We start from the raw sequence: 7,475 nt of genomic DNA, 5'->3' as shown, positions 1-7,475 counted from the left end.
ATGAAGCTACTTTCCATTCTCAATGCTTCTCTCCAATTGTGCTGATTATGTTGTTATACAAAAGTGCATTATACTTTCCCCATTCAATTCCTGGTGTCAGTCAGGAGCTGTCAGAGATTGACTGATTGAAATCTTTTTGAAAACTGGCAAATAGGTTCTTTGCCCCTTTCTTTCCTTTTCCAATTTACAAGATACCAAATGAAATATCATGTGAACATGAACTAATTGCTACATTAAGCCATTAAAAGTTGCTGATAAGCAAAGAAAAAAGAGAATATTTGCGGCTGTATGTATGTTAATCAGCTTTTCTCAAGAAAAAATATTCACATTCTAAGGGCTCTTAAAAATGTAGAAAACTTGCCCTGTTATCATGGGTTTTTAGAACACCTCTAACCATACACAAAATAAGACAGATATCACCTACAAATTTTGACCGCTGTGTAAGCTCTAAAGGCAACTTTTGTATTATTTTGTCTAGATACAGAAGGGGAAACTCAGCTATAAAGAAATATTGAAAAGTATTTTTTTGTGTGTGTGGTGAAGTCTCAAGAATATTTTGTTTCTTGCCTCCTCCAATTTGTGCAGAAAATTTTAAGGATGGGCTCAATAGTGCGGAGCAGGTGCTTTTGTCGTTTTCCCACCTCCCTAATAACCCCCCTCCCTAGCCCATAGCCGAATGGCAGCCCCTCAGGTGAGCCACTGCCTTTGCCCTCATCAATGTCTCTGTGAAACTGGGGTCATTGATCGTCACCACAGCCCTTTCCGTTGGCTCACCTCCTTGGCTTCATTGGTGTGGTCTGTTTCCTGGTGATGAAAATCGTACCGAGCGAGGAGCACCAAGGTGCAGAGAATGGTGAAAATCACCACAGCAACCACCCCTCCCATGGTAGCTGAGCTTGGGTTGACTCCATTTCTGACAGCTTGACCTTGTCTTGGGTTGTATGGAGAATCAGCACTGGCTGAGTCCAGGTGGTCTAAGCACCGGGGGTCCGTGGCAGCCAACATGGGTGGGATGGTCAGCTGGGAGGCCTTGCAGTTGGGCTCCACCAGCGGGGAGGCCCTGCAGTTGGGCTCCACCAGCTCGCCCTGGGTGTGAACGTGAGTGGAGGCGTTGGCTTGCCTCAAGGCTGCCTTGAGTGGGCTGATCTGGTTGGACTGCATCTTGGAGTGGCTCCCAGTGCTTCCCAGGGTGCTGTATTTGTGAATTTCTCAGTCAATCTTCTGTTTCTCTTGCTGTCAGCCCTGGCTCGGGCATGCCCCTTTCTGTTGTGATGCACGTGGATTTCTGGGTGTTGTTTTGAACCTTGGGAAGTTTTGGTGCTGTTTCTTATTGCAGTGCAACTTAGTTTAACCTGACTAATTCAGTTAGTATTGAGGCAAAAGTAGTCTCTATGGACTGGGAATCAGGAGTCCTGGACTGTAGGTATAGCTGGGGACTCGGGGCTTAGTTTCTGGGCTTCAGATTCCTCATCACTATATGAAGGGAATTGAACTATATTTCCTGTCCGCTTCTTTCCAGTTCTCACATCTTATGATTCTGCTGGTCTGTCTATCTTATCTATCATCTAATAGTCTATGTATCTATATATCTATCTCATCTATCTATTTATCCTAGAAACCAAACCAAATGACTAAGTAAAACATAATATTTTTACAAAATTCGACATTTACATCCCATTTACAATTTTATATGAACATTAGCTTAAAAGAAGATAGCAAAGCTTGTCACAGGCCTTTTCCTAGCTGACATTGTTTTCTGAGATGAAGAGGAATCAAATGGGTTTCTTTCTGTAAAAGCCCTTTGCTTCATTTTTGTTTTGCAAACAGAGTTAAATAACAAGGAACTCTTGAATTTGGGTCAGACAGCTGGAAAACATATCTAAGCAGAAATATTCTAATTAAAATAGTTTTTCTCCTCTTCTTACATCAATTTGCTGAATCCAAAAGCAAATCCCTCTTACTGGAAACTCAATTCCTGACAGATGGAGAGAAAAGGGGTAGGAACCTGCGGAAAATATCACAACTGAGTGACATGGCAACCTTGTGGTGAGAGGCTCCGTGCAAAAGGGAGATGCATGCCAGAAAATGAGAATAAGATTTATAGAAGAAATTTATATCATGAAAAGCAAAGATCAGTAAAAACTCATGATGTATAACTCTGTAAGGAATCTGGCAAGGAAAACAGAACTCCTATTCTGTAGAGAGGACAAAGGGCCACAGGCTAAGAATGGGGGGTGAGGAGGAATCCCTAGATAGATGGGGAATTTCACTTTTGGTTATCAGGTAATAGATCATGTTGGAGCAACAGCTGGAAAGATGGAAGTTGATTGGAAAGCTGACTAGGTCTCCTGCACTAGTAAACCCTCTCAAATAGTTACTCTCTTTTTCTTTAGTTAAGATTTGGCTCCACTACATATAAAAGTAAGCCCCAAATAATAGCGACTTAGACATACAAGTGTTTATGGTGTCTTGTAAAACATGTGCAGATATAAGCATTCCTGGGCTGGTGTGGAGGCTTCACAATGCCAGGAAGGACCCAGGACCTTTCTATCTTCTTGCTCCTACATCCTTAGGACATAGCTTCCATTTTTTGGGGTAACCTCATTGTCCAAAATAGCTGATAGAGCTCCGATCACATCTATTCCAGATAGTAGGAAGAAGGGGTGGTGAAGGGCAAAAAGGGGTCACGACTCAGCAGAGTTAGTTCCCTTTAAGAAATCTTCCCAGAATTCCCCCCAGCACTGCCTCTTTGGCCAGAATAGTTACCTGGCAGTAGCTAGCTTTAAGGGAAGCTGGGGATGTAGTCTTTTAGCAACTATCAGGTTTTCCCACATGACTCTTCCACTTTTTGTCTGAGATGGTTCTTGGGGTCAGTTATATATTCAGAAGTAATAAAGTATCCTAAATTATCAGTAGAGAAAATGGTATATTGGCTCTAAATTTAAAAATTTCTCATGTAACTTAAAAAAGAAACAGTACATAGTAGTTTTTTTTGGTAATAGGATGGTGTTTCCCAAAGTTGTTCTGATAACAACTAGTTTCATTGGCTGTCAACAGCTGCCAACAGCTGTCAATAGATACAATTTGAAAAAAAAATTCCATTGACAAATTTTAAACTGATTTTTCTGAGACTTTACTATGCTAACATGCTTTGTGATTTCCCAGAAACCATGCTTCCCCAAATCATATGAGACCTTGTCCCCTAGTATTTTCTAGAATTTAGTGATCCATGGAACACTTTCCATACCTTATAAATACAGGAAGAGATCTCATGTTCGTCTCCTAACAACAGGATCAGAAATGACAAGGTTGTAAGCTTCTGAGGACAGGGACCAGGTCTTCTATTCTTTCTACAAAATATGTTGCTTAAGATAGCATACATTTGCTAATTTCTGCTCAACCCATTGGGTGATTATTATCATTTTTGGGAGTCCCCAAAATAGATAACTTTTGCTCTATGATCAAGCACTGAATGGATCCCATGTGATGGAATAAGAATTCCTGCCACTTTCTCCTTCCACTCGTCCCCATCTCAAGCTTCAGCTTTCTCTTTACAATCCTTATGTATCCTGGGAACTCCTCCTCCATTTCTGTGACTGTATTTGAAGAATGTAAGAAGTAAAGTTATTAAACAAAAGTGATCTCCCTGCTCTTTCATATATTTGAATACAGAGCATTTTGACATAGGCCAAAATACTTAGTTTCTAAAACAAGCCTCACCATGAACAAAATTAGTATAATACAGGGAAAGATGGAGAGCCCCATTAAATAACACTCCCCTTTGTTTGGTGTCCAAAGTTTTTATACTCAGGAGCACTGCTGTTGGGTCAGTTTGGAAAGATTCATTTCATTTGTAAAGTGGAAAATGGTGGTTGTGAATTCTGGCATGCTCTTAGGGAAAGAGTAGATATGAAAGTTGGGGATCTGGAAAGAGATGCCCTCTTTATTTCTATTGTCCTCTCTTCTAGCTGGGTTTCTTTCTCCTCTTGGATCACCATGGAACAATCTCTCAACTTCTTTCCTACCCTCTAACCTGGAGGGAGAAATCACAATTTCATATAATTTTGGGGGAAAATTTGTGAATCTGCTAAGTGTAAACAACATGGTATAGAGGATTTGCAGTAAACTGAAGAGAATATGACTTGCTCTTTAAATTCATAGTGAAATTTTTAAAAACTCTGTGCTAGCCAAATTAAATACATACGTGCTAACTTGATTAAGGGGCCTTGAATTTGTGGTCTCTTAGTAGATGTGTGTTTTTCTTATTTTATTTTCTTAGCCTTGAATTCAGCATTAATCCCATTTCACTGATGAGGAGGTAGATTCAGAGAGATAAAGGCAGACTGGATTCAAGAGTCAGACAGACATTTGTTCCAACTCCAGCTTTTGTCAATGCTTGATGTGTGACCAAAAGCCAGTGATGTAACCTGCTGAGTTTTAGTTTTGTCCTTATAAAATGCTATGAGCTCTCAGGTGCCATCATGAAACTCTTATACCCTCATAAGAATATCAAAGAAGCAGCAGAAACTGTCAGAACTAAACTTTTTAGAATTCTGGAAAATGGAAAAAAGTTTACAGCAACGATTCAAATGCAGAGTCAAATAAAGACAAAAAACAAAACAAAACAAAGAATGATAGGAAAGCTCTGTAACATTTTTACTAGTCCTTGCCCCACCCCTTCTCTTACGAGGCAGCAGTTTGGAAGCCTGGGAAGGCCGTGTTTCCAGTGTGGGACCTGGGCTCTGACTATGGAGAAAGCAGTGCAGACCTCATTCACAAATGAATGTGTGCATCTGTTCTAACTTACCGGGTGGTTGCCTGGAGGACTGAACCAAGGAGTCTGCCTCTGCTTTGTCTGTGTCAGAACTCACTTGGGGAAGAGAAGCAGTAGGTACTGATTGAAAATACTGTAAGGTGATAGATTATAGTTGAGGCATACAATGGAAGGTCTGGGGCCTGGGAGGGAAAACTGCGAAGTTCATTGTGAAATTAGGAAATTCAAGGGCAGCTGGATAAATGGGGTAATTTAGAAAGCCGTACTGCAAACCCAGGGCAAGATACCTCTCAGAAATGACCTGAGAAACCCTAAGCTTCCACGTTGGGTTCATCTCTAGGCTCGGTGCATGTTTATATAGATGCTGAAGGAGAATCTAAGCACAAAGCCAATTTGCAAAGATTGGGAGAGTTGGTGGTCGCTCTTTGATCGTTATTATTATTTTCTTTCATTCCAGTGTTCAAGGAAACCTCTGTCAAGGTATGGGCTAAATATAAATTAAAGAATAGAGATGTCAGCTACCACACATGGCAAGGAATACAGTCTTTGAAAAAATAGTTTGGAAAAGTCACTAAATAAACAGACTGCTACAGGTTCAATAATAAAAACAAAGCAAAACAAAACAAAAAACAAAAAACCATAGCCTATCCAGGATAAGAGGGAGAATCTAATTTCCAATTACCACATTATATAGGAAAAGATGGCTCATTCAAAGGAACAAAATAGAGTGACAGAAACCATCCATGGAAAAGCCCAGACACTGCGCTTAATAGATAAAGACTTCAAAATAACTGTCTTAATAAGTGGCCACGGGAGTTGCTGAAGGCAGGGAGAGGGAAAAAGAGATGTGATATTGGGGCATTTTGAGGACTTGGAATTGTCCTGAATGATATTGCAGGGACATATGCAGGGCATTATATGTCCTGCCATAACCACTGAATGGACTGGGAGAGAGTATAAACTACAATGTAAACTATAATCTACATGGTACAGCAGTGCTCCAAAATGTACTCAATCAAATGCAATGAATGTACCATGCTAATGAAAGAAGTTGTTGATGTGGGAGAAATGGGAGGTGTGGGGAGTGGGGTATATGGGAAATTCTTATGTACATATTTATCCTTCCCTTGCAGCTTTTTTTTTTTTTTTGCTTGCTTGCTGTCTGCTTTCTGTGTCCATTCGCTGTGCATTCTTCTGTGTCTGTATTTATTTTTAAAAATTTATTCCACCCCCTCCCTTTGCAGCTTGCTTGCTGTCTGCTCTGTGTCCATTTGCTGTGTGTTCTTCTGCTTTTTTTTTTTTTGGTTGTCTCCTTCTTTTTTGTGACAACTTGCTGAGTTGTCTCTCCATGGTGTTTGCAGACCGGTGGCACTCTGCAGCGCTTGTGGGCCAGCGGCTCTCTGCAGCGTGCAGGTGAGCCTGCCTTCACAAGGAGACCCAGGGACGCAAACCCAGGGCCTCCTGTATGGTAGACGGGAGCCCAACTGATTGAGCCACAGCTGCTTCCCCTCATATTTTTTAATGTAACATTTTGTGTGATTTATGTATCTTTTAAAAAAAAATAAAAAAATTAAAAAATAACTATCTTAAATATTCCCAAAGAGCTAAAGGGAAACTTGGACAAAAAATGAAAGGAAATCAGGAAAACAATATATGAACAAAATTATAGTGTTGGTAAAGAGATAAAAAGTATTAAAAGGAGTTTAACAGAATTCTGGAGCTGGAAAATGAAGAAGCTGAAATGAAAAGTTCTCTAGAGGAGTTCAAAAGCATATCTGAGCAGGCAGAAGAAAGAGTTAGTTTCGAAGATGGGACCATTGAGATTATGTAGTCTGAGGAGCAGAAAGAAAAAAAAGAAGAAGAAACAGCCCAAGAGACCTGTGGACATCACCAAGCATACCAGTATACATATTATGAGAGTCCTAGCAATAGAAGAGAGTGAAGAGAAATGGGCAGTAAAAATACTTGAAGAAATAATGGCTGAAAATGTCCCCAAATTGATGAAAGACATGAATATACATATCCTAGAAACTCAATGAATTCCAAATAGAATACACCAAGACACATTATAATCAATGTGTCAAAAGACAAAGACAAAGCAGGAAATTGAAACAACAAGACAAGGAGCAGCAAGAAAGCAGCAAGACAGTACTGTACAGGGATCTCAATAAGATTAACAGCCTGTTTCTTATCAGAAACTGTGAGGGCTAGAAGGCATTGGAGTGACATATTTAAAATGCTGAAAGAGCTGTCAACCAATAATTCTATATTCACCAAATGTATCCTTTAAAAATAAGGGAAAAATTAAACATTCCCAGATTCCCAGATAAACAAAAGCTGACAGAGTTCATTGTAACTAGACAGACCCTATAAGAGATACTAAAGATTAAGAGATACTTCAGATTAAAAGAAAAAGACACTAGACTATAACTTGAAGCTGTACAAAGAAATAAAGATATCTGGTAAAGGTAAGTACATGGATAAATATAAAAGCCAGTATTTTATTTTTAGCTTGTAGCTTTGTTTTTTATTTCTTACATGATTTAAAATACAAATGCATAAAAATAACTATAAATCTGTTATTGGTTATACAGCTGTATTAGTCAGGGGTCTCTAGGGAAACAGAATCAACAAGGGATATCTGTCAATAGTATGCAATTATGTAAGGGTCTTTCATGCAGCCGTGGGGATGCACAAGTCT

General features: G+C 39.6%; 1 pseudogene; it reads right to left on the bottom strand.

The window, feature by feature from the left end:
• Positions 1 to 661: 661 nt before the first annotated feature.
• On the bottom strand, positions 662 to 3,273 carry LOC131275281 (contactin-associated protein-like 2 pseudogene; annotated as a pseudogene).
• Positions 3,274 to 7,475: the final 4,202 nt, after the last annotated feature.

This window comes from Dasypus novemcinctus, chromosome 22 (genome assembly GCF_030445035.2).
Source record: "Dasypus novemcinctus isolate mDasNov1 chromosome 22, mDasNov1.1.hap2, whole genome shotgun sequence".
Taxonomy (NCBI): Eukaryota; Metazoa; Chordata; class Mammalia; order Cingulata; family Dasypodidae; genus Dasypus; species Dasypus novemcinctus.
The sequence above is the reverse complement of the archived record's forward strand: the minus strand, read 5'-3'. Positions and strand labels throughout refer to the sequence as shown.